The following is a 21,052-nucleotide window of genomic DNA, read 5'->3' as shown; positions in this document are numbered from 1 at the left end:
ACTCAAGAGCACGTGTGTTTTCCAGCGCGGGTGCGTCTTAGCGCGAGAATCTGTTCGTCGCGTGTGAACTCAAGAGTGCATGTGTTTTCCAGCGCGGGTGCTCCTTTGCGCAAAAATCTGTACATCGCGTGTGAACTCAAGAGCGGGTGTGTTTTCCAGCGCGGGTGCTCCTTAGCGCGAAAATCTGTACGTCGCGTGTGAACTCATGAGCGCGTGTGTTTTCCAGCGCGGGTGCTCCTTAGCGCGAAAATCTGTTTGTCGCGTGTGAACTCAAGAGCGTGTGTGTTTTCCAGCGCGGGTTCTCCTTAGTGCGAAAATCTGTACGTCACGTGTGAACTAAAGAGCGCAAGTGTTTTTCTAGCGCGTGTGAGATTTTTATTGCGCGTGTGGTTCCTTGCGCATGTCCTTTTAATCGCGTGTATTCGTTCGCGAGTGAACTCTTTGCGCGTGAATTCTTTGTGACGTGGTTAGGCAAGTGCGTGTGTTTTCTGCGCGTGGATTTTGCTTTCCGTGCGCGCGTTCTTCAATCTATCCAGGAAGCTTGCAACGTGAAGTTCATCTGTATGGAAAGAACCCGCGTGTGAGTTTAACACGTGTTTTCTTCAAGGATTCACAAACTCAATTGAATTGTAAAAAGTTTGAAAGAAAAAGAAACAAAATATAAAAACAATCTAACTGGACATCCAGTGCATTTTGGAAAAGAGACAAAGAACAAAGCTTTCCTGATTTGCCCAAAGTAAGAAGTTGATGTAAATTTCAAGAGTCTCAAGTAAGAGAGATTTTCAGCTTCTTTACCAGCTTCTCTAAGAAATTTCAAGAGAAGAGCCAGGTATGATTCTTAATTATTAGTTAAGGATTTAAAGTCTTTCCCATTCCTAAGGTTAAGTAAGTAAATAAAGGAATTGTATCTGCTTTTCTTATATCCTCTGCAGGTTCAGCTCTGGTTAGCCTTGACGCAGTCTGCCTGGTGTTGTTTTGTTATCCACTTCCCCCTTTCCCTTTGGGGTGTAGTTTACAGAGCTGAATTGAAATCTAGTTCTGGGAATTAAATTTCAGGGGGATTGTCGGGGGTTAAGCAGCTTCCGCGGACGCAGGACCTCTCAGCCTGACAGAATGAAAGGCCAATAATTTAGTCCGCCCGAGCTGTCATGAACCCCGACGAATCCATGGAGATGTTAGGATCTTTGATCAGGGAGTTACGGGAGGAGTTAAAAATATCTCGGGATGAAAATGCCTTACTTAGTCAAAAGGTGGATGACTTGAGTGTTAAAGTAACCCAAATTCAACAGAGGGGAGAAAGGAGAGAGGATGAGGTTTCAGGGGGCGCTGGTTCTCCACCTGAGTTAGAAAGGGAAGATGAAGATCATTTACCACAAATACAACGGGCGCCTCCAGTGGCAGAAGGGGTAAGGAGTTTAATTATGCCAGTTCCTTTGGCGCCTCCAGAACTTTATCATGGGGATCCCAAGAGGTTTAGGGTGTTTTTGACACAATGTGAATTACATTTTATGAGTAGACCAGAATTATTTCCTTCAGATGCTTCTAAGATAACTTTTATGTTGTCCTATCTTTCTGGTGAGGCATCTGCTTGGGCTGGGTTGTTGGTGAGTCAAAAGAGCACGGTTTTAGGAAATTACACCAGTTTTTTAGAGATATTCCGAAAGATGTTTGATAGAAGACAGTTATCTCTGGAAGTGGATGGTGAACTTTTAGAACTAAAACAAGGTAATAGAGACTTGATTGCTTATATAACACAATTTAAGTCCCTTGTGTTAGAAAGCAAGTGGCCTGAGGTTAAACAGGCCTCGTTGTTTTATCGGGGCCTTAGAGATGAGTTAAAGGATGCATTGTCTGGAGTAGTTGAACGCCCTTCTACTTGTGAAGGTCTGATTGATTTGGTTATTCAATTGGACTTTCGTTTGAGTGAAAGGAAGGCAGAGAGGCGTCATTGTCAGAGTGACGTAAAGTCTCTAGTTAGAGTGGAAAGACCTAAGGTAGAGAGTAGATCCAAAGGGAATAATCCATCTCCCAGGGTCCGAGGCCCTTTAACAGTGGAAGAAAAGGCTAGGATGAGAGATAACAATCTGTGTTTATATTGTGGAAGAGGTGGGCACTTTTTAGGAAATTGTCCTTACACTCCCAAGAAGACTTCTTCCTCAGTGGTCAAGGTACAACAGATCGCCAATAAGGTGCAGACAGCGGTTCCCCATATAACCGTAAATGTATCCTTGTTTTTTGAGTTGGAGTGTAAGGGAAATGGTCCCGTAATGCTTGACTCTGGTGCCACTGGGAATTTTATGGATTGGGGTCTGGCAAAATCTTTGGGAATTCCAATTATTCAGAAGGAGGTTGTAGAGCAGGCTAGGGCTGTAGATGGTACGTATCTATCTTCTGGTCCTATTACTCATAGGTCTGGTTCTTTAACTTTGGCGTTATCAGGAGGTCACAGAGAGATAATTTCGTTTGAGTTAATTGATGCTCCTTTGTTGAAGATTATTTTGGGTATGCCTTGGCTTACTCTCCATAATCCCCTGATTGATTGGAGTGCTAGGACAATTGACATGCAGTCAGATATTTGTAAAGAGAATTGCTTTTCAGGAAGTCTCTTAGAGGAAGATGTCAAACAAAGTAATTCCGTGTCTAGTTTTCTGGCTGAGACTGGAATTGGATGTCATGATGTGGGAGCTGTAGTGGGTCAACTTCCCCAGTGTTACAAAGATTTTTGGGACGTATTTGATGAGAAAGTGGCAGGAGAATTACCACCCCACAGGCCCTTTGATTGTAAAATTGAGTTGGAGCCAGGAACAATTTTGCCTAGTAGTAAGGTATATGCTCTTACTGAGAAAGAGAATGATTATTTAAAAGAATATTTGTCGGAAAATTTGGCCAAAGGGTTTATTCGTCATTCTAAGTCACCAGCGGCCTCTCCTTTATTTTTTGTACCAAAACTGGATGGAACCCTTCGAACTTGCATAGATTATCGAGCAGTTAACAAAGTCACTGTTAAGAACCGGTATCCTCTTCCTCTCATCTCAGAAATGCTTAATCAAATACAAGGAGCAAATATTTTCTCTAAATTAGATTTGAGAGGAGCTTACCATCTTGTACGTGTGCAGGAAGGGGACGAATGGAAGACATCGTTTAAGACCAGGTTTGGGGTGTTTGAATATCAAGTTATGCCATTCGGTTTATGTAATGCTCCAGCGGCTTTCCAATTTTTCATTGATGAGGTTTTTAGAGAATACTTGGATATTTTTGTTGTCGTGTATATAGATGATATTTTGATTTTCTCTTCTGACCTGGATCAACATCAGAAACATGTGCGCTTAGTCTTACAAAAGCTGTGAGAAAACCATTTGTTTGCCAAATTGGAAAAAAGTCAATTCCATACAGATTCTGTGGAGTTTTTAGGTTTTATAATTTCACCTAAGGGTTTAGAAATGAATCCTAAAAAAGTGCAAGCAGTTCTTGAATGGCCCTCTCCTACTAAGGTTAAGGAAATACAAAGTTTCTTAGGGTTTGCCAATTTTTATAGGAGATTTATTGAAGGTTTTTCTCGGCTGGTTGCTCCTATTACGAGACTTTTGAAAAAAGGAGTGAAATTTGACTGGGACCTTGAAGCAGAAAAAGCTTTACAAGAGTTAAAACAAAGATTTACTTCTAGTCCAATTCTAATTCATCCTGATCTCTCTAAACCTTTTTTTGTGGAGGCGGACGCTTCAAATTTAGCGTTGGGGGCGGTGCTTTCTCAAAGGAATGAAACTACTGGTCAAATATATCCAGTTGCATTCTTTTCTAGGAAGTTTTCTGCCGCTGAAGTGAACTACACAATTGCAGATCGTGAACTATTAGCAATAAAGTCCGCTTTTGAAGAATGGAGACATTTTCTAAAAGGAGCAAGACATACGGTTACGGTCCTTACTGATCACCGAAATTTATTGTTTTTAAAATCTGCAAGAACTTTGTCTCCACGACAACTTTGTTGGTCCTTATTCTTTGCTGATTATGATTTCATTGTGACTTTTAAACCCGGAAGTCAGAACAAAAAAGCTGATGCGTTATCCCGCCAATTTCCTGGTAGTGAGGAGAGAGAGATTCAGGAACCAGAACCTATAATTGCTCCAGAACGTTTTTTGTTAGCCGGAGCCATTAAAGAAATGGATTTTTTGAATGACGTTCGCCAGAATATGTCCTTGCAGAAGATGGAGGAGTGGGTGGGACTGGATCCAGCCAGAAGTTTGAAAGACGATCTTCCTTTTTTAGATAACAAGCTTTATGTACCTACTGAAGAGTTAAGAGAAAAGGTTTTGAGAAATTGTCATGAATCCATTTTATCAGGACATCCTGGTTTTAGAAAAACTCTGGAATTGGTTCGAAGGAATTTTTGGTGGGAAAAAATTCGCCAAGACACATTGAACTTTGTTAAAACTTGTGTAGTCTGTGCACAAGCAAAAAGTCAAGTTGGGAAGCCGCATGGTTTATTGGAGCCGTTACCTGTTCCTCCTAGTCCTTGGCACACTATTTCTATGGACTTCATTGTTGATCTCCCTCAAGATAAGGGTTGTACTACCATTCTTGTTGTGGTCGATCTTCTTACTAAAGAAGCACATTTTTTACCAATGGAGGGAGAGGTTACCGCGGAAAAACTGGCTCATAGTTTTTTGCAAGGTGTAGTTCGACTACATGGACTTCCAAGTCAAGTTATCTCTGACAGGGGATCTCAATTTATTTCAGAATTCTGGAGGGCCTTCTGTAAGAAACTTGGAGTAGAAGTTAGTTTGACTTCTGGGTATCATCCGGAGAGTAATGGACAAGTGGAGAGAGTAAATCAAGAATTGGAGAAGTTTTTAAGGCGTTATTTACAAGCTAGGGAGGAATGGGTGGATTTGGTATGGTTGGCAGAATTCTCTTACAACAATTGTAGTAAAGATGCTACTTCTATGTCCCCTTTCTTTTTGGGTCGTGGGTTTCATCCTCGCTTTCTGAGTTTTGAGGTGTTGGAGGATTCTGGGAATCCTAGAGTGGAAGATTGTTTGTTGATAATGAAGAATAACTTGGATAGAGCAAAAAAGGTGCTGGGAGAAAACAAACTGAAATATAAAAGGTGTGCAGATTTGAGAAGGAAGGCTGGTCCTGAATATAAGGTGGGAGACTTAGTTTGGCTTTCTACCCGGTACCTAAAAATTAAGGGGAAGAATAAATTCAGTCCACGATTTGTAGGCCCATTCGAGGTAGAGAGAATCATCAACCCTGTGGCAGTACGATTGAAATTACCCAAGCAATTGAAGGTACATCCTACTTTCCATGTTAGTCTTTTAAAACCAGTTTGTTCAGGAACTAGATTTAGAACACCATCTTCCCCTGTGATTTTGGAGGATTCATCTGAGGAATTTGTGGTTAAACAAATTTTGGATTCCAGGAAAGTGAGGGGAAGGTTGCAGTATTTAATTGATTGGGAGGGATATGGACCTGAGGAACGATCATGGGAAGATTCAGTTGATGTACATGCCCCCCGTTTAGTTGCTAAGTTTCATGCTAAAAATCCACATAAGGTAGGCCCAGGGACTGGGCATTAGGAGGGGGGTACTGTCAGGTTTCCTTCCTCTATTCAGGCTATTTTCCCTTATTCAAGTTTCCTTCTCCTTATTTCTCTTTATTATCCTTTTCAGATTAGCCTTGTGTGGGTGGGAAGTTTTCTATTGTTGTTGGTTTGGCCTTAACTTGCTGATTCAGAATCCTGGTTCTGACCCAAGGCAAAATGGAGTCTCACAGTGACAGCTCTGATTGGTTAGAAGACACTGCAGAACAACAATGAACATTCTAAACTGTCACTCTGTGCCTTTCATCATCTAAACCCCAGCTGAGAGGACGTGTTTAGTGGCTGCTCCTTCTTTAGACTTGGGCCTGGTGAATTTTATCCTTCAGGCGTTAGCAGTAGAGCGGCTACTTTCTTGGGGGTTTCTGGAGAAGCTATCAGTTGTCAGGAATTCGTTTTTGAAGACAGGAAACTCTGAAGATCCTTATGAATTCGCTCAGGAGATAAGTGACTTTACTTGTACTTCAACTCTGTTCATCCTAATGACATTTTCCTTGAAAATTTGTGAAAAGTTGTTTATGTACTTTACTGTTGAACTCCCTGAGTGCGCTTGAACGCTATTTGTAAATACGCGTACTACTATTAATCTGAGAATATCGTTGAACCTTAGCGTGCGCATCCGTTTGTCGCGTGTGAACTCAAGAGCGCGTGTGTTTTCCAGCGCGGGTGCTCCTTAGCGCGAGAATCTGTTCGTCGCGTGTGAACTCAAGAGTGCGTGTGTTTTCCAGCGCAGGTGCTCCTTTGCGCGAAAATCTGTACATCGCGTGTGAACTCAAGAGTGCGTGTGTTTTCCAGCGCGGGTGCTCCTTAGCGCGAAAATCTGTACGTCGCGTGTGAACTCATGAGCGCGTGTGTTTTCCAGCACGGGTGCTCATTAGCGCGAAAATCTGTTTGTCGCGTGTGAACTCAAGAGCACGTGTGTTTTCCAGCGCGGGTTCTCCTTAGCGCGAAAATCTGTACGTCGCGTGTGAACTAAAGAGCGCGAGTGTTTTTCTAGCGCGTGTGAGATTTTTATTGCGCGTGTGGTTCCTTGCGCATGTCCTTTTAATCGCGTGTATTCGTTCGCGAGTGAACTCTTTGCGCGTGAATTCTTTGTGACGTGGTTAGGCAAGCGCGTGTGTTTTCTGCGCGTGGATTTTGCTTTCCGTGCGCGCGTTCTTCAATCTATCCAGGAAGCTTGCAACGTGAAGTTCATCTGTATGGAAAGAACCCGCGTGTGAGTTTAACACGTGTTTTCTTCAAGGATTCACAAACTCAATTGAATTGTAAAAAGTTTGAAAGAAAAAGAAACAAAATATAAAAACAATCTAACTGGACATACAGTGCATTTTGGAAAAGAGACAAAGAACAAAGCTTTCCTGATTTGCCCAAAGTAAGAAGTTGATGTAAATTTCAAGAGTCTCAAGTAAGAGAGATTGTCAGCTTCTTTACCAGCTTCTCTAAGAAATTTCAAGAGAAGAGCCAGGTATGATTCTTAATTATTAGTTAAGGATTTAAAGTCTTTCCCATTCCTAAGGTTAAGTAAGTAAATAAAGGAATTGTATCTGATTTTCTTATATCCTCTGCAGGTTCAGCTCTAGTTAGCCTTGACGCAGTCTGCCTGGTGTTGTTTTGTTATCCACTTCCCCCTTTCCCTTTGGGGTGTAGTTTACAGAGCTGAATTGAAATCTAGTTCTGGGAATTACATTTCAGGGGGATTGTCGGGGGTTCAGCAGCTTCCGCGGACGCAGGACCTCTCAGCCTGACACCAGGTAGGTCGTTGCATTCCCTTTCAAGGCTTTAGCCTTTAGTATGTTGATCAAAAACAGATTAAGGGAGGTACCAACGCCGCTTACGAAGGCTGTTTGTCTCTCGTCCAAGATATTATTCGGGAGGCCCATTTTTTTAGTTTTCTTAGCAGGATAGCCACGAAAAGCTTACCAATGGAATCCAATAGTGTGATCGGCCTGTAATTCCTTGGATTACCACAATCCCCCTTTTTGAAAATTGGCACAATATAGGCCTCCGTCCACGTGGTTGGGATTTGTCTGGCTTTTGTTATTTGTTGGAAAAGTACATATATCAAATCAGACCATCCTTCGCAGTTCTCTTTTAGCATTTTGTTGGAAATGCCATCTGGGCCCGCTGCCCTGGAAGTGTTAATTTTTTGATAAGCATTAGTATGTCTTCTCTGTCGAATTCCAGGGCCCATGCAGTACCCTCCGTTCTTTTCTCTGGGACTTTCTCCTCGATTTTCCCTTTAAACAGAGCAGTATACTGCTGAAACCAGTTTTCCTCTGAGACTTGATTTACGCCGATTGCCGACTGGTTCAGGTCTCTGTTGTTGATCAGATCCCAAGTACTTCTTGTATTATTTGTTGATATCGCTGCCAACATTTTTTCTGCATCTCTTTGTGTTCTTAAGTAACGAGTTGAGCGCAACCAGTTTTTATAGGTTTGTCGGCATTTCCTCAGAAGCTCATCCTTATCTGTGCTGTTGGTCTTTTTTCTGCACTTGAGTTCCACTCTATAATGCTTTCATCTAGTAACTACGTGTTCGTCATAGGCGTGCTTTTTTTCGATTTTATTCACTTTCGTTGGATCATACTTAACCACAAAGGCTTCCAGCAGCCATTTATACTCGACCGACTCTTCGCCTTTATCTGTGGCTTCTTTGTAGTCCTGCACCAACTTCGATATGGCCTGATTTTTTAGTCTCAGTCGATTTCTTCCCCACGACACCTCGGTTTCCATCATTCTTTTATTCCTTGTGGTTAGTCTTGTGTCCCAGGCGAGTTCGGTTCCCAGTAGACAGTGGTCATTATTCGCTTGCTTGGTTATTGTGAATGATTTTATCAAAGAAATCGTATTTCCTCCTACAAAACAGTAGTCTAGGCAGGCTCCCGTTTTTCCACTGTGCCATGTGTTGGAGCCCATTAGATCACCTCTAGTCTGTCCGTTTGGCATCCTCATATCACGAGTAGACATTTCCTTCATCCAGTGTCTTTCTTTTCCTAGTAGATTTTCCATTACCTTGAGTTTGCCATCTTTGTCTAAAAGCTTGATATTTAAATCCCCATTCAATAGAATCAGCTGGTCTTTATCTTCAGTCATAGATTAATAAATGGCGTTCATGATGGATTTTAGGTAATTCCCCTGGCTCGGCATGTTTTCACTCCAATAGGTATTAATTAGTATCATTTTTTTCGTCTCCTCCTGTTTCTCAGCTTTAAAAGCTATTGTCAGAATTTGCACATAGGGATTTGGGATCTCACGTTCGAGCACTTGCAGTGGGCTATCCAATTTCTTTAACACTATAGGTCCTGCAAATGGCCTACCTTTTGGGCCCTTGTTAGCCGGATTGAAGTAGACGTCATAGCCTTCACACACTGGGGCGTCGCGCAGCCAAGACTCCTGAATGGAAATTAAATCGTATTTGGCCAAAAAGCAACTGTCCTTCGAAAACAGATGTTGAAATCCTCTGGTGTTCCATGAGGCACAAAGGACAGGTCTATATTGGTCCTCCTTACTCTATTGCTTCTTCTTAGAGTTAAAAATATTCGCCATCCATGGCCAATTGTTTATTTTGATTCCTGTTTTGTTCAAGTTAGTTTTCTCCTTCCTTGGGTTCTCAGAATTGTCCACCGTAAACCACAGAGTTTTCAATTTGTCATCATTTTTCTTTATAATGGAAGGGAGAGCTTTATGATTTTTTTCTTTTTTCTCCCCTCTTTTTCATAACCTTTTGAATCCCTTTTCCTCGCCTGCTCATTGTCTAGGCTGCTTTTTATGCACTTTTTTCCCGTAGCTTTTTCCTTATCGCTTGTTAAGGTCTCGTCCTTGACTCTCCTTCCATCCTTTGTTATTTTTAGATTGTTTTGTTTATTATCCGCAACCAATTCCTCTAAGCGAAAACCCTTTTTTTTGAGGATGTCGTTGGCCACCAGAAATTTCTGCTTAATTTTATTTGAAGTAAGATGTAATATTACTTGGTCCATCCTCTGTTCTCTTCGAAATTCCACAACTTTTATATCATCAGATGAAATCATGCGGAGTGCTGGTGTCTGCTGACAAAGAGACATTACATAACTCCTGTTTAACAGCACCCTTCTAGGTCCATTAGATGTGGTTTCCAGTTTCAGATAGCATCCTTTAGATGAAGTTGTTTTCATCGGAATTGGAGCGGGAGACTTTTGTCTTTTCTTGGCTTCAATACGGTCCTTGTTATTACTTTTTTGTTTTGGGCGAGAGTTTTCTATTTGGAGTTGTGCATTCTTTTCTTTATTAACCAGCTCTTTCCTTTTTTGTTCCAAGGTTTTAAAGTGATTGAGCTCTTCATCAGTGTCATTCTCGTGTTCTTTATCCAAAGGGTCAGCTCTTCTCCCTGACTCCCTTGCGCTCTTAGGGGCTGAATCATTTTGAAATTTCTTACGGTCTATAGGTTTTAGACCCTGATCGGCAGTATCCCAGTTATCAATGTTTTTTCATTCTGATGGACTGATGCTTCCCCATTCTTCCTCATCACTATTTTTGTCCATGAGTTCGATCAGGTCACTCAAATCTGCAGGTTGGTCCCGATCTTCCCCTTTATCATAAACTGATGGTGCAATATTTTTAAATTCATTCTCCCCCTCAGTCTCCAGACTGTCCAAATCTCCCACAGTCAGTTCTCTTCTGGGCTTCTTTGCACACTGAAGGTTTTCTCTTCTCGGCGGTGTTCTTAAATTCCTCAAGAATGCTCTTGAGCCATTCACCTTCCGTTTAAGCACTTCATTTTTTGATTTTTTGCCATTTTCATTTTTCCTTTTGACAACCTCTTTTCCCTTCAGGTGATCCTGATCTTTGGGGGTAGCACCTGAGAAGATAGCAAAGTTGGATTGTTCTGGTTGGGCTTTCAAATCACGTTTTTCTCCCCCTTATTACCAGGGGAAATGAGAATTACTTCAAGTGCTAGCTCTGTTTGTTTGGGATGAATACCATTAACTTGTTTCAGTTTCATGGAGCCTTTTCCTCCATTGGGATTTTCTCTCAAATGAGGCTCCTCTTTATTTTGTTTATGCACATTTCTCATCCATTTGCAGTCTTCAAGTACAGCTTCCATTAATAATGACTTGTCATTAGCATCCCTTCTTGCTAGTTCACTGAGGCGATTTTGCCGAAGCTGAGTTTGTTCCACTTCTTTGTTCATTCGTATATTCAAATTCTGCAAGGATAGGTCCATTTGCGTATTTGCCTCAACTCCTACCAATTTCTTGAGTTGTTTCTGCACCGGTTCTGGCAACCCTTGGCACAGTAAATGGTAAAACACAGGTATTGATTTCGTCCAAGATTCATGCATTTCGAGCACCCACGCGTCTTGGGAATTCTGTATATAAATTAACGGATCCTCAAAATCCTTCATTTTTTCAAGTCATTATAGCTCCCATATCGGAAGTATCTGGGTAAAGCACTCGTAGCGCTATAAATGGCACTCTGTCATGCGCTGTGTTAATTGTGGTTACACCAGGGTACCCTGCCCGTGTCCACACATCGTCTGCTCTCTCACCAAGTATGGCGATCAGGAGTCCTTTGTCCCCTATAGCTAGCGTGTTTTTTTCTAACTCATGTATCCATTTGCCGGCTCCCGATGTCAGCATTCGAAGCTTGTTATTTTAAGTTTTCTCGATCCATGTGTGGTCGTGGAATATATTGTGGTCTTACTACCCCCTTTTCTAGTAGCGGAAATTGGAATGCGCAGCCCTCTTTCTCTTCTCTCATAGTTCTCCTGTCTATTGCAGGGGTAATATTCCCGCATCGCCGTCTACCTGGCAATGTTCTTAGTCTGTCCACATAGGGCGGTGAAGACACCCCCCTCTGACCATGAGGTACTCCTTCATGCCGGTCAGACTGCGTGGCTGACTCTGATGCCCTCGGTGCAGACTCACGTTTGTCTGACCATCGTATCCCTCTTTCCTTTGGGAGTCGTCTTTCGCTCCGTCTCCCTTCCTGGTTTTCCTCGAGCTCCTCCTTTTCGGAGTCAGACATTGTTTGTCCCCAATTCATGCAACTTCTTGTGTCTTCATTGTTTCTACTGATTTCTAATCTATCCAGGGAAAGCTTCCTATTCCCACTACTTCGGGTGACATCCTCAGTGTCATACAGCAGAGTGCTTTCCAAGCACTCGTCCTCCCCCTCTCCTTGGGATATATGTTCTAGCCCCATTTCATCATATACTCTATCGATCGTTTCCCTGGTGCTTCTGGTGTCAAAGTCATCTTCAATATTTGCCCTAGACGCACCTGGTACTGAATCGTATGCAGGAAAGAATTCTTCACTGTCTTCCCAGTCTACAACTGGATCAGGTTTTTTAACTTCCCTTTCCAAATATTCGAGATCGCGTGCTCTCTGTCTTCGCTTACGTTCGATATCGTCATCAAATTCTTTGCGCTTCCTTGCCTCTTCTCTGACCCTATTTTCTTCCCTTCTCTTTTCATTTCTACGTTCATCTGCCCTTCGAATATCCTCATCTCTTCATCTCCTTATCCTTTTTTCATGTACCCTTTGCTCTTCTTCTAACCTTTGCTGTTCCTGTCTGTCTTGATCATAGGCTGCTCTTGGGTTGCGTTCGAGCTGTTTTTCTTGCTCCTCGCGATATAGCTGTTCTCACCTTAGTCTGTCTTTCCTTCTTATTCTTTCGTCTCTTAACTCCTTCTCTTTCTCCTTTCTCTGTGCCTCATCTAACCTCTCTTTTGGTCTCACGTCATCACTGCCTTTTCCCATCGAGTTTCAATAAGATTTGTCCTCCCATCCATTCGTCTTTTTGCGAATGCTATCTCATCAGTTAAATCTTCGCTTCCTTTCCATTTCTTTTCTCTCTCTCCTTGTTGAGAGATGCACTTGTCTGTGCCTGATCCTTCCTTTCATCATCGCGCCTCCCCTTGTGCCTTGGGACTGCAGAGGTGAGATTCTTGTCCTTATCCTTCCCTTGATTTTCGTCACTACTATACGTAGGTGACTCATATGCGGGGTTGCTATATCCCGTGGCTGCCTTAAGTTCTCAACTGCTATAATCCTTCGTTCTTCCTTCCTTCAATTGTCGTTTTAGGCGGGGCAGGTGGTGCGGTAGGCGTCTCACCCCCCTCAGTGCATACATTAAGTATCCAATCTGTTGGCGGCTCTTCCTCCTTTGTCTGTTCGTACATCTTCCAAAGTTCTAGAACAGCAAGGCGTTTTTCTAGTTTTTTGCCTGTGTATGTGGCGTGCAAATATGTCATCATATGTTGTTAGACAGCTTTAGATAACAACCCATTTTGTGGCCATGGCATAAACATCTTGTGAGCAGTACCTTTCACCCACTCGGTGCTATACTTCTTTAGCTTGGGTGCGTGTTTCAGCAATTGCTTGCATAAGTGTGCTAATGGAGTTATGTCTTCCATGGTTAAATCTGTTCCCTTTCCTCTTATATAACACTTGTTAATGCTTTCATGTGCTTTAAACACCTTGTGACAATATGAGCGAGCACCAAACACTGCAAGCTCCAATCCAAATTTTCCAATAAAAAATGTTATATTACCAATTTGCTCAAAAAACATCAATTCATATGCGATTCTGTCTAAGCTATCAAATCGTGCAACATTTTAATCAGTTCTCTTAACAAAAAATTTCAAATATGATGTCACAACAAAACATGTAAAACAGACACTTGACAGACTAGACGGACACCAGCTGGACACAGATATATCTGCCTCTAATCATCACCCCTTCATGGAGCGTAAACGAACCCCTTTCACAACGTCTTTAAACGTGGGGGTAGTCTATTTGTTCCCCATTATGTGGGACTCTGGGTACACGTTTCTGTTAGGCAGAATCCTGTGCAGTTCCCTTGGGGGACACTGCAAAAAGATTAAGACTACAGGAGTAAGCAGTAAACCCAATTGGTAGCAGTCTGTACCACCCAGATTTACCTGGTAGCTGTGGCTGAGCAGTCAGACTTCTCTCAAGAAGAGTAGGGCAGTATATAGAGCATACACAATAGGGCCAAAAACACAGTAGAGCAAACAAACACTGGCCAGAGCTTTGTATCAAAAGTATATAATTATTTATTTAAAACACACTTTAGGCAATACACTAGCACTCTAAATCAAAAGCAAGTTAAAAAACAGTCAGGTAAAGTATAAACACCTCCCTTGATAACTATTAGACAAGTCAGAGTTAAAACACCTCTATTTGTTAATACAGATGTGAGCGTGTAACCTAGATGGCACTCCAATAGTTAAGTTAGAGGGAGAGAAAAAGGCAGGGCATAAAAGTAAAACAGTTCCCAACACGTTTAGAAGTTCAAAGCAAGGGACTAAAGGCAGTATACACTGTAGAGCCAAAGTTCATAGGCCAGGCCCCCTTTAAATGGAGCAAAGCGAAATGTGCCCAAGATCACACAGTTAAAAATGCACTAAAGGTCTTTGCAGAATATTCAAAAGAGGTTGGGGTGCTTCAAGAAGTGAAGTTAGAAGGTCTGGGGCCAACCCAGTTGGAAAGCCAAGGATTTAAGGGACACCTTTAGCAATCCGTGGAAAGGGAGGCCAGGCAGAACATAGCACCTTAAAGAGAGAGGAAGCTCCAGCGGTGGCAGTTGTTCCTGGCAGTGGTTGCAGTTTGTTGTTTCGACCAGGGGAAGAGAGGATCTCGTCGAGGAGGAAACTTGCAGTCGATGCACTGCACAGGGATGAAACCAGCCGCGGAGTTTGTCGGTTAAAAGGTGCGCTCCTCAGTCAAAGTGGTGAAGCTTGGCTATCCGGCCGCCGGGGTGCTTGGCACGGGCGATTCAACCAAGAGATGTCTTTGGAAGGCGAAAGGGGCGAGCTGGTTGATCCCACCAGCTCAAAGGAAGAAGACTTGTCCAGCAGAAGATCTTCTCTTGTCGTTGGGAAAGTGGTGAGTCCGTTGCAGCAGGGCTCCACCAGTGGTGTCGTCGTTGCAGATGGCTCAGCTTCTTCCCTCTTCGGGATTCTTAGGTCCTGTGGCGACTTCTGAAGTTCTAGTCCCAAAAGCCCTGCTTTTATGCAGAAAAATCCCCATTCAACAGCCTAGCTGTCACTCAAACATGCTAAGTGGGGAGCCGGGCGGCTCACCACTGGGCCAATCAGAACAGAGTGTGACTTGAGTTGCTTAGGCAATGCAGTCCAGGGTGCCAATTCCCCCACCCACACATCCTGTGGAACCCAGACAGAGTGGCACCCGTTGGAGGGCTTCTGTGGAGAAGCCCGCCAAAAAAGTGGAACAAGGGCCCGACCTTGGTTGGAGTTACAGAGACGGACACAAACGCCATTTTAGAAAAGAGTTCTGGCAAAAAGACCCAACCATTGATTTAATATTAAATAAATAAACCAGCAGTGTCTTTAACATTGCACCAAAAAGTGGTGCGTTTAAAATCAATGGGAAAATCCCATAGGAAATATTCTGGTGGAATATTTTGCGTGGTAACCACTGCCACCAGCCAGAAACTCGACAAGGGGGGACTGGACAGTGCCCCCTTGGAAACAGACCCTGGGGCAATCGAATTAACCACTTCCAGTGCTTCCACAATATGATGGTTTGTACTGGTTATGTTCACAATTTTGGACTAGTAAAGTCAATGGTGACTTTACATGCCCTGGGAGACAGTAGTCCGTCCCAGGGTATGGAGTCTATGGTTGAGGGTCACTATGACACCCCTGTGTTACTGCACTGAGGGTGCTGTGTAACACATACACAAACAACAGATGATACCCTATGAAGTAAAGGACCCCATAGCCCATAAGCACACAAATAGTCAGACATACCTCAAATCATGTCTAAGAGTGGGAGAAAAAGAGTCTCACTCTTAGCAGGAGAAAAAAACAAACCCCAAAAATCCAGCAAAGCTGCTGGGGAACTCACTAGGTTTGGGAAATTAGCCTTATAAGAGAATTCTCCCTAACAGTTTCTTCTGGCTGCTATATTTAAAGTGCAGGAATAAGGCGAATCCTCTCACTTCTCAGGTGTCCGCCCTGGTAACCTCTCTCTTCTCGGGTGTCCACCCCGGTAACCTCTATTTATTCAATTATTCTTGAGTCATTATCCCCTTACATATATACAGCCGTCTCTACTTCTAACTATATTTTGTTTTTTCCGCCTACCTCCGGTACCTTTTCCCTTTACTTGTTTCTAAAGCATGCACAGTTTGCCAAAACACTACATTTTTGCTTCACTCACCGTTCGCATGGTTCGTCTCTGGACCCTCGGGATCACCGCCTTCGTTACCGCCTTCTTCAGATTTTCGCCCGATCAGCTGCCCGTAGGAATGGGAAGGGATGTGTTGGGAAAACGGGTCCCTTCAGGCCCCGACTGCAGTCATATTTTACACTACCATTGTCTACGGGGAGCGTCACAGTCTACTCAGCCGAATGGCAAAGGACTCGTGATATTGCCGAAGACCTAGAGTTACGTTATGTCGATGGTCATAGGTGTCTTATTTTATTCAATAATAGATGGTCACCTAACCATCCTCTGCTACCAAGTGTACTAGAGAGACCCCCGACCGGCCCATAGAGTCAGAGTTTGCTCTGTAGTACTTTAAGGCGAGATAGCTGCACCTTGAGGTGGATGCGGGCGCAGGTTTTGTTACTCCAACACCAATCAATAAGGACCACTCAATGGTTTGGCAAAGGGGAGTCTGTTTAATGACAAGTACAAAAAACGGGGAAACATGGAAATCAACAGTGATGCGATAGCCCGTCTCACTTCAACTCCCAACAACTTCATACAAACAGTACCATTTATACCCAAAACTCGTCATCATTGACGTGTAACACTCAAAAGTTAACATGCAATTCTATTGGTTGGAAAAGGTAACTTAAATATAGGTGCTTTATCTGTATATGGTAACGGAGTGCGGGGATTGGATGAACAATATTTGGTGGGCGTCTAAGCGCTTCCTTCAAAATTGACTACGGTGGACTTCACTAAAAGTACGACGTCCCATTGGTTCTACCATCTAGAGGACCCTAGATTATTTGGTCTATTGTGATTGGGTTGGCTTTGATCCCGTGCATAAAGCTCCACTTTAATTAGCAGCACGCAGAATGGTCAACCAGGTGCAGGATGCCCCAAGATTCACCCGGCCTCCCTTCCATCAATCAGTACTTTACTGGCTATGTGTCAATTAGCTTGCTGTGATCGGCCTCGAAACTGTAGCTTCTTGTCAGAAAAGTTATGTTATCTTCTGTCTGGGTGACAGCCAGGCGTAGGTGTCTCTTCTCGCTCGGCTGGTCACGTGCTGGCACACCGTGAATTTGCTTAGTTTTCCTTCTATATGTGCAATTCATTCTTATTCGGCTTCCCACATGCCTGGGCCTCCTTGTCTCGGCCTTCCTGAGATAGGCTGTTCTGTTCTTAAGTTTTGATTCCGCGAAGCTACTGTTCGCTCCTTCTCTTGGTCTGACCTCGACTTCCCAGGCATAAGCTGCTTTTGCTGAGTTTCGATTCAGCAGTCTCTTCTCGTTTTAGCTGGAATACGAATCCTGTCCTGTTTGACCCCTAGTTAATTCTGCTTTCGTGTATAGAGGACTCGCAGTCATATAGTGTGCTTCGTTGAGGTAGATATGTATAGGTGGCGCTTGCCGCTCTATTCTTCTACTAAGCATAGCAAGCTGCACTGTTTTCTTAACTTCTTGTGGTTACAAGCATATGTACAGGCGTTAGCTGGTTGAATGTCTTCATCCTGCTTACGGCTTAAGTTTCCTTATATTTCAACATCTTCTCTCCTTCTAAGTTCGTGATATCCTTATTCATGGCGTTTCGTCGCTGTGTGTCATCTTTTGGTTGCTGTTTCTTTCATCTGTGAGTCTGCCCGGGCCCTTGTGTCGTGACCATTCGTCTTCAATTAGGGCCTTTTGAGTTTCTTCTGGGACAGTGTTTAAGCAATATTCATTTTGCTTCATTTGCTGGTAGGGTTTTCTCAATGGATACCTTACTGTCCATGGTTGTCTGGTTATTGGTACTTCAATAGGTATTGTTCTTCTGATAGGCACTGGGCAGAGCCCTACTGCGGCTCCCTGCTGGTTTATTTGCTCATCATACGTCACATATCTCGGTGTGAACGTTCCTGGTACTTCAGAATGGGCAACTGGAGTGCAGGCCATATTTGGGACCTCCTCTACAAGGACATTATTTCCCCGTACAGAGGGCAGAAAAGCCATCAGCGCTAGTCTGATTGCCCTCAGCTCAATATCTCAAGCTTGCATGGCTTATTGTAAAAGTTCCCTCCCACTACTCACAAAACCAACTGAAAAACTCTTCCAGTATCATGTGACGAGAAAACCAAGAACTGGCCAACATTTTCATGCATACGAGAATACTGAGACAATGAGGCTGAATGGAGCAATGATGATCCATGAGGCTGAGAAGCGCAGAACGCGCTCTCGTGGTTATGAGCATATGACAGATGCCGGGACATTTAAAAGGCAGAACCTGAATCAAGGGAGAGAGCTACCTGGGGAAGCTCTGTTCTTGCAGCATCGCCCGAGTGACTACCGCCTCCAAGGGAAGGAAGAAGGAGGAAGGCTGCAGGAGATGGTTTGCCGGGCTGGGACCGCACCAGAAGAAGAGGTCAAGTCTGGTTGCCGGCCGCGCGAACCGAAGAGCAGCACCTACGCCGCTCGCACACAGAGAAGAATTCAGCAATCAGGCGGCAGCCGCAAAGGAGTTGGATGGTGACGGATAAAGCCGGAGAGCCCGCGAGGTGGAGGCGGGACACCAAAACTCTGCTTCCCATTTACCGAGAGGAAACTGAAGAACACCACAGAAAGCCAGTGAGTCCTAAGGTGGGAGATTGGGGTACCAGGGCACTTTGTGAACGCTACCACATAACGCTAAAGGACGCTAAAGGACAGTGAAGTGAATAAAAGAGCATATGAGATTCAAAATTACCAAAAGAGAGCTAATAGAGGTGAATGTATCAAAGCCCAGCTTGCAAGTGTTTAAAGTGAATCACATTAAAAGCCCTGGCAGGAGAGTATGCCAGGAAAAGCCACGTTTGTAAGTGTGTAAAGTGCTGGAGAAGTATGTCGGTATTAGTCAAATGTCACTGCGCCAGTCCCTATTTGTAACTATATAATATTGCATTGATTATGTGACATTTTCTGCAACAGGTGGGAAGACGACCCTAACATCTGAAGAGTCTAATGGGCAATCCTATAAAACAAGTATCTCCCCACAATTGTGTGCTCAATGCCTGTAATTTTATTATATAGAAAACTTACCAAGTCTTGGATGTCTCACTAACTTTGTTTTAATTGTGTATTTGTTATATGAATCTTAATACATATTCAATAGTGACATCCATACCATGGATTTGGCTGTACATAAGTAAAATCCTAACTTTTCAATACAACCTTAATCAGCCAAATAAAACCTTTATCAGCCAACAATAACCCTTTGGTACACGTGCCTTTTTGTTTCGCCAATCAAATGGCTTCCTCTAGGCTAGATCACAGTTACCTTGTGTTTACAAGAATCTGACATGAATGGCACAGCAGAATGCTGCTGCCGTCTTGAAGCTAACCAACACGGGAAACAGGAAATACTAAGGCAATCTCACTAATCAGTGACCTAATAAAATAAAGGGGTGATCATTAAAGAAATAAGAAAATAGAAATCCGCCACCTACTATCATGAGGACATGCAATCCACCACTATGAATACAAATACATAGGTCCCAACCTGCTTAAGAATCATAGCCGTGGTTCGCTTCACCTGCCTTCTTAACACTGTAAGGCAGCATATACAAACTAAGCAGATCAAATTCTAGATGATGTACTGCACTTTGAATACATAGGACTATCTACAAATATATGTGTTGAACCCATACAAAAGTGTTAGAATAGTATCACAGTAATTATACACCATGTCAGATTCTTGTAAACACGAGGAAACTGTGAACTAGCCTAGAGGAAGCCATTTGTCTGATGAAATGAAAAGGCACGTGCGCCAAAGGGCTATTTTGGCTGATAAAGGTTTTATTTGGCTGATAAAGGTTATATTGAAAATTCAGGATTTGACTTATGCACAGCCAAATCCATGGTATGAATGTGACTATTAGTGGGGTGTGGCTAGAGGCCATGTAAGGAGGACGTGCTCTTTACAAGCTCCTGCTGATCCGCACATTGATCCAGCATATAAAAGCAGCCAATACATTTTATGAAAATCTAGCTACGACATACGGCAGTGGGAAGGTACAGCGCGTCGCTGCATCGAACGGAATTGCCCTGAAAAGACTGATCTCTGGACGAGCAATCAAGGAACCTTGGAGTCGAGGAGACCAAGATGGTGGCCAGAGCTTCAGGGGCAGAGCGGAGGTGAACAAAGACATTGTGCGCTTAGTAAGGAGGGGATTCTGCGTCCTGCCAGAGGTGACCGGAGCACTTTACATGGGGAGGCCGTCCCAGTTTGGAAGGAACCTGGAGTGAGGGGACCAGAGAGCTGGCAGATGCAGCAGACACGCAAATCTGCTAATGAGCCCGCCCACAATAGAGGACCACGGATCATATGCCACGGTACCCACAGAGGACACAGACCCCGGACCACCACAAGCGAGAGAGCAGACCCATAAGAACTGGATGCTTGCAACAGTGATACAGCCCGGCACACCTACAGCGATGCTGCAAAATAAGGGGGCACACGTGGAACGGGGTGGGGCACCTGCGGTGTGGAGGCTGGTGCGTGACCACAACAGAAGCGAGGTGGAGCGGGCCAGAGCTGAGGACGGCGAAGAGGTGCTGAAAGGAGGAGGGGGCCTGACAACACATGCCTCGCCCTGACACAGCAACAGGCCCCCCACCCCGACTGCAGCGCCCTGGTGGGCAGCCGGGATCCACTAGAATATAGAGGGCCAGCGCACTGCAGATAAGACACGGAGGCGGGACAGCGAATCGAGAGGAGGAACAAGCTGAACCCGAAAATAGTGGTAAGTAGCTAGAGGAAGAGGGAGGCCTGGAAGAACCTAAGCACCCCTAACATAGCAGCAGGCCCCTCCTCAGCTCATAACACCCCACAGTAAGGCCGCTGAAGTCACCGGACAACGGGATACCGAGGCGCTCACAACTATAGTCGTTCCCCCAGCAAAGCAATGCACGGCAACCAGGGAACCCTACCCTCGAGGGGAGACATCAGGCTAAAGGCGCACCGGCCTATCATAGCTTGAGGGAGTGTACGAGGTAGTACTTATACCTTGGCACCCCAGCAACATTCACGCACCCCAGGCAGAAAGACTCAGCCTCAAGCACTCAAGGGGCCTGCCCAGACTGCAGAGGAGCTCCATGTACCTTGGCGCATGAGCTCAAGGGCGGAGACACTGTTTTGAGGGGCACACGCCCTGGAGACTCCGTCCAAGGCCACTGGGTGACGGTTGCTACCAGGTTGGCATCAGGCGTTGTGGACACTCTGGTGGCATCACACAAATCCCGACAACGCCACTGTGGACTA

The 21,052-nt window shown here is 44.1% G+C and overlaps 1 protein-coding gene across 1 annotated transcript in view; it reads right to left on the bottom strand.

Moving 5' to 3' along the window:
* The window catches only part of LOC138510558 (serine/threonine-protein kinase MRCK beta-like), a 2,015,755-nt gene that overhangs the window by 826,423 nt on the left and 1,168,280 nt on the right, over positions 1–21,052 (bottom strand). The window lies entirely within an intron of this gene.

This window comes from Ambystoma mexicanum, chromosome 6p (assembly GCF_040938575.1).
Source record: "Ambystoma mexicanum isolate Mex_15411 chromosome 6p, UKY_AmexF1_1, whole genome shotgun sequence".
Taxonomy (NCBI): domain Eukaryota; kingdom Metazoa; phylum Chordata; class Amphibia; order Caudata; family Ambystomatidae; genus Ambystoma; species Ambystoma mexicanum.
Note: the sequence above shows the minus strand (reverse complement) of the source record. Positions and strands in the feature narration are given on the sequence as shown.